The sequence below is a fragment of the Jaculus jaculus genome, chromosome 1 (genome assembly GCF_020740685.1).
Source record: "Jaculus jaculus isolate mJacJac1 chromosome 1, mJacJac1.mat.Y.cur, whole genome shotgun sequence".
Lineage (NCBI taxonomy): Eukaryota > Metazoa > Chordata > Mammalia > Rodentia > Dipodidae > Jaculus > Jaculus jaculus.
Window position 1 is genome coordinate 109,932,156 of NC_059102.1, and position 6,000 is coordinate 109,938,155.

A 6,000-nucleotide genomic window follows, 5' to 3' on the forward strand; every position below is an offset into this window, starting at 1 on the left:
TACTCCCTTTTATACTTTTGTTTGTTAAGTATTCCTGAAGTTATGTACAAAGTTGTGTGCAAAGAAACACAGTCTTCATGTGAAACTTTTAAAAAATTTGGATCTTCATGTGTGTGTTTCCAAGTTAATGGGCTGAATTGGAACCTCCTCCCAATTCATGAATTGAAGTACTAACCCCTAGACCCTAAGAATGTAACCTTACTTGGAGATAGTATCTTTACAACCTGTTTAAGCTGAGGGTGTCAGGGTTGGGCCTTTACTCAAGAACACTGGTGTCCTTACAGGAGAAATGAGAGAAATGTGTACAAAGAGAATGCCACATGAACCGAACAGCCACCGCAAGTCAAGGAGCAGCTCTTTCCCTCACAGTCTTCAGAAGGCTTGGCTTTAGACTTCCACCCTCCAGGACTGTGAAGAAGCAGCGATGTATTTTCATGGGTTCAGTCAGGCCTTTCTGTGGCACTTTGTAATGGAGCCTAGCACACAAGTAAAGGGGAAGCCAACCCAATGCTCCCCAATGCTCTAAAAGGCCCCTTTCCACCTTCAAGGTTTTTTTTCTTTTTTATCTATAGCAGCGTGTACCTCCTGATGACTGAACCCTAAACTTCTTTCCTGCCTCTAACCCGAGTGACTTAATTTTACATTATGTTCCATTGGGAAGCAAGCAGTCAGCACCCAGCACCTCGGATCCAGAGCTCTCAAGGCAACTTCCCGATGGTTTGACATTCTAGATACCTAACTCATGAGAAAGGTGGCACCTGGATCTGAAGCACAGTGTTTGGGTCAGATTAGACATTAGAAGTGCATAGCCCCATTAAAGATTAGAAGCCACCTCATTTGGGAACAAGGGGAGTGCTATTTCTGTGTAGTCAGAGGAGTATTCAGGTGAATGGAGAACAATGATAGCTGTGACTCAGGACCACACAGATGACTTGGGCTGTAATCAAGTCTTGTCAGGAAATTTAGTTTGGTGGAGTGGGTGGCGCTTATACCGCTGACAACAGAGTTTGATCAGCAAGGAGTTGGCCTGGCTGGCGGGGGTGTGGTGGAATATGTAGCAGCTTGTGGTGGTAGGGTGCATGGGGGGAGTCAAGTTATCACTTGTGTATGTTATTTTCATATTTCTAGAAAGATTGCCACTTGGCCACCATGCTAAAGTAAATTATCAAAGCCAGCTGGATGCCTCTGGTTTTAGAAAGGCCAGTTTGCAAGGCCGGCCCTTGGCTGACATTGGAATGATGGCTATGTGAAAAGGAGAGCCAGCTGAGCACTAGCATTTATTACTGTCTGCTTCTTTGATATGAGCTGAATGTGAGCAGCTCTGCTTCAAGTTCCTGCTGCCATGTCACAACAGTGGACTGTGCAGCAGTAACCTTGTAGCTGGGACAAAACACTAGACCAAGAGCAGCTTATAGGAGGAAAAGGTTTATTTTGGATTTATAGTTCTGAGAGGAAGCTTCAACTTGGTGGAAAAAGTATGGGGGAGCAGTAAATTGGCCCACATCTTTATATATCGGCGGCAGAGAGGGAACAGTAAGACTGAGCTAGCTTATACTGGCAAGTGGGCTGCCCCCTACACCAGCAAGGCTCTACCTCTCAAAGGCTCCACCAGCTGGGGACTAAGAAGGCTTAATCAGAAGTTCATGGGGGGACATTTTACATTCAAACCACCACAGACTAGCCTGGAACTCTAAGCTGATTTTTGTTAAGTATTTGTCCCAGTAAAGAGAAGGTGTAATTAGTACAAGGACAATTTGGAACCACTAATCACCCTACTTCAAGTTAACAGATTTTTGAAAAATACTTTATCCAACTGGATATTGCTATTTTGATAAAAGGCAGGCTTGTCCACATTAAGAACTGAGCAAATTGCACCTGCTAGCCACCTCATCTCTCAAGGGGGTCAATCTCCAACCTTTGGTACCAAATTTCTTTTTTTTTTTAATTTATTTATTTGAGAGCGACAGACACAGAGAGAAAGACGGATAGAGGGAGAGAGAGAGAATGGGTGCGCCAGGGCTTCCAGCCTCTGCAAACGAACTCCAGATGCGTGCGCCCCCTTTAACGTGGGACCTGGGGAACCGAGCCTCGAACCGGGGTCCTTAGGCTTCACAGGCAAGCGCTTAACCACTAAGTCATCTCTCCAGCCCCCAAATTTCTTAGCCCAGTTGCTTTGCCCCAGCCATGCCCTTTTCTTTCCTCTGCCAGGACCTCTCCTCCCCCAGGCTGGCTTGCCACATTTTTTACTATTACTGGTTTTAATTTCCTTTCTCATCCCCTTCACAAAACTTCTTTCCTGATTTAATTACTGTTTCTCTTAATTCAATTCCACCCTCTTGATTGTCGTTAAACTCCTAAAGTTGTTTCCCCAAAGAATGTTGTGCTGGGCCTTGTGTTTAAGAGATTAATTGTGGTCATTTTGCCTTCAAAAAGCACAGGTACTTTCTTACTTTTCTCCAATTATCTTTGGGAGAGAGGAGGGTGACCATCTTTCTTCCAAAAGCCTCTCTGAGGATGAACACCCCTCTAGGCTGTCTGTTGAGGTGCAGGGAGCCAAGCCTTGTCAAATATGTTTTACATCTTCTACTGATTATTCTCAGCATCTGGGGGTAGATGGGGTAGGTGTGGAACCCCAGGCCCCTCCGGTGCTTAGGATAGGAGCAACTCTAGGACAGCAGCAGGGATGAGAGATGGGGGTTTGGACAGTGAGGTGGGAAATAGGTTAGCTCACTGTCAAGTATTCTACCCATCCAAGGTCCCCAGGAGCCCAGGCTATGTTACAAAGGAACAGGGACTCTGAGCTGGAAGCCCCTTTCCCTAGAAAAGCTCTGTGAGGAAATCAAACTGCTCATGACTTTTCTTGGAGCTGTGAAGAAACATTTATTCATCCCAGTTAGGTGGGTCTATTGGGATTATTTACAGAAGCATGGGTAACTCTTGCAGCCACATCACTGAAAAGCCCACCCCAGTAGGGGTGATGACCCATGAAAGGTGCCCCAGTGGAGTCGTCCCCTCCCTTCTACCTCCCATGTTCTCTAGATTCTCCTGATGCCATCTGTAGCTGGAAGGGAGGTGGTTGCAGGGTCTGAGGTAATGGCAACAGGCCTGGTCTTTGAGTATCTTAAGTGGATCATCACGGATCCTGTGATTTCAGAGGACATCATCAGTGTCATGCTGGAAGGACATATTCCACAACACAGTGCCTGACTTCTTTGCCTCTTTTTCATGTACTCCGCACTACAGCCCCATTCACATTTATGAGCCCGCCCCCTCCCTAATCCCAAACTCTGCATTTCCCCAGCTCTGTTACTCCAAAATCTGCTGTCTTTGTGCACAGAGCTTCCTTGAAAAAGAGACACAAAGGCTGAGGCCTAGGCTCCTCTCTCAGTGCAATTGCTGTGACCCAGTCTCTTGAGAAGCAGAAAGTGCAAGCTTTGGGACTTCAGTCAGAGTCTCAGACTCTTCTGACTCTGTGATCTGTGAGACCTGGAGGCTCAATGACCTGAGCCTTACTTCCTTTCTGTGGCTAGTTGATATTATTGCAAATGGAAGGAACCTAAGACTGACTTTCATATGAGAGTTAAACAAATTGAAGTAAATAACTGTGTTGAGCACAGTTTTGGCACATAATAAGCCTTAAGTAACATGATATTAACATAGAGCAGCATTTGGTCCTATGGATGTCTAAATCTTCAACCCAGGACTGAAAAGGAAACTGAAGGCTTTTGGTACACCCTTCCCTCTCTACCTCCATTTGATTATTAAATCCTCTCTTTAGCCTTTGACTCCACTTGGATTCCTTCTGTGACAGGGAACTCACTGCTCTGGGGAAACTACCGTCCTTTGGAGCCGTCTAGATGTGGGGTGGCATCTGGACTTAACATGAATGATGTGTTAAACTGCTCTCCAGTGGCAGGTAACATACTTTTCCATGTTGTCAGAGTCATGTAGGGAATGGCACCTAGGGAGGTAATGGCAAAGTTCACTCAGTGCCACATAGGTGGCTTTCAGACTCCAGACTCTCCTGCCCTAGTTCTAGGGAATGTGAAGCAGCCGAAGTTGAGGTACCGAGGTGGAGAGAGGAGTATGGCTAACCCAGGCTCATTTTATAGACAAAGCTTCAAAGAGTCCAAAGGAACCTGAAATTCCCCTTTTCCTGGGCACATGAGGATCATAAATGATACTGTTCATCCCTGGTTATTCATGCTCATTAATGCTGAATAAAGACTAGAGCTCCCAAGGGGCCCCACTCCCCATTACTAGGGGGCTGCAGGCCGCATTTATGATGAGAAGGCCCTAGGGTGGTTAATAAAGTATCTGATTTAACTAGTAAAACTTGCCCATGACCTTGCTGATGGGAGTAGCATCATATCACATGCTCTTGTGGTATCAGGGCAATAGCAGAATGCATTTTAAATCCCCACTGGGTCTACTTAAATTTTATTTGAAGAAAATGATATTTGAGGCTGAATGTAGATTCTTCTAGCGTAACTATATGTAGGTCCCTAGGTGTGAAGGGTGAGTGCTCTGCTGCCGCATCTGTCAAAACCTTCATGGGATAACTTCAGCAGAGAAGCAGTGGTTCATGCACGCATGGCTTGCCTAACCACTACTGTGATTTGTGAACTAGTGAAGGTATGTGCTTATGTTATGCTGACTTCATTCTCATTTAGTGATGAATAGATTTTTATTATTTATTTTGTTTATTTTAAAATATTTGTTAATTATTATTTATTAGAGACAGAGAGAGGGACGGAGGGAGAGAGAGAATGAGTGCACCAGGGCCTCTAGCCACTGCAAACAAACTCCAGATGCATGTGTTACTTTCTGCATCTGGCTTACATGGGACCTGGAGAATCGGACCTGGGTCCTTAAGCTTCACAGGTGAGCGCCTTACTGCTAAGCCATCTCTCCAGCCCTGATGAATAGATTTTACTTTACATGATGGGTTTTGTTTTGTTTCTGCCTTTTTTTTCTCCTTGTGATAGCACCTTGCTACGCAGCTCATGCTGGCCTCAAACTCATGATTTTCTTGCCTTAGCCTCCCAAGTGCTGGGATTTATAGGCGTTTGCCACCATCACATGCCTGGCCTTAATGACTTCCTATAAGTGCATAGAAGGGCACAGCAGAATTGGACCTGAAAGCTTAATGGGGACTGAGGAGGTGACTCAGTGGATATAGTGCTTGTTGTACAAGCTAAGGACAGGAATTCAGATCTTTAGCACCACTAAAATTTTGGCTGGATGTGGCAATTCATTTATAATCCCAACACTTGGGATGCATAGTTAGGGGGTGTATGGGGTAAGTTGGCTAGTTAGATTAGCTCAGTCGATGAAACCCAAGTTCAAGTGAGAGACCCTGCCTCAGTAAATAAAGTAGAGCACAATTGAGGAAGCCACTCAGTGTCAGCCTCCGGCCTTCTTATGCACCTGTACACACACATATGCATATACACATGCAGCATGCACAGCACATGTACAGGGTAAAAGAATCTGCCCAGTTCCTCCCATCACTGATGATGGAGCCACAGTTCAAAGAGGCTGGCCGTCATCGCAGGCTCGGGAAACAGGCCTTGAATTTTAAGCTGCAAGTGTAGGGCTTCTGCCATAAGAAGAGGCCCCTAGTATGCCTGCATGTGCTGGCTTTTATAGAAATAATCTTCAGGAGAGAGGGCAACATGCACATGGAAGCATGCTAAGGAAAAGAGGCCCCAGCTGTATTGTGGCATCTTTGGATTTGTCTGGCCTATTTGGGCTTTGTTCACTGTTCTGTCTTCTGTCCCTGTTCCCCCTGAATACAGGTTCTCCTGTGGCATGGTAAAAGTAGACATACCTTGAACTCTGGCTTGGAGCCAGCCGTCTCTTCCCCTCGTCTGGCCCTCAGGTTCCTGGTTTGTAAGAGTTCTTCCTTCTGTCCCATTGTTCCCTGTTGTACTGTCTTAGGGTGTAGATGGCTTTGCAAAGCCTACGCGTGGCTGTGGGCTGGGTTTCCCAGCATCT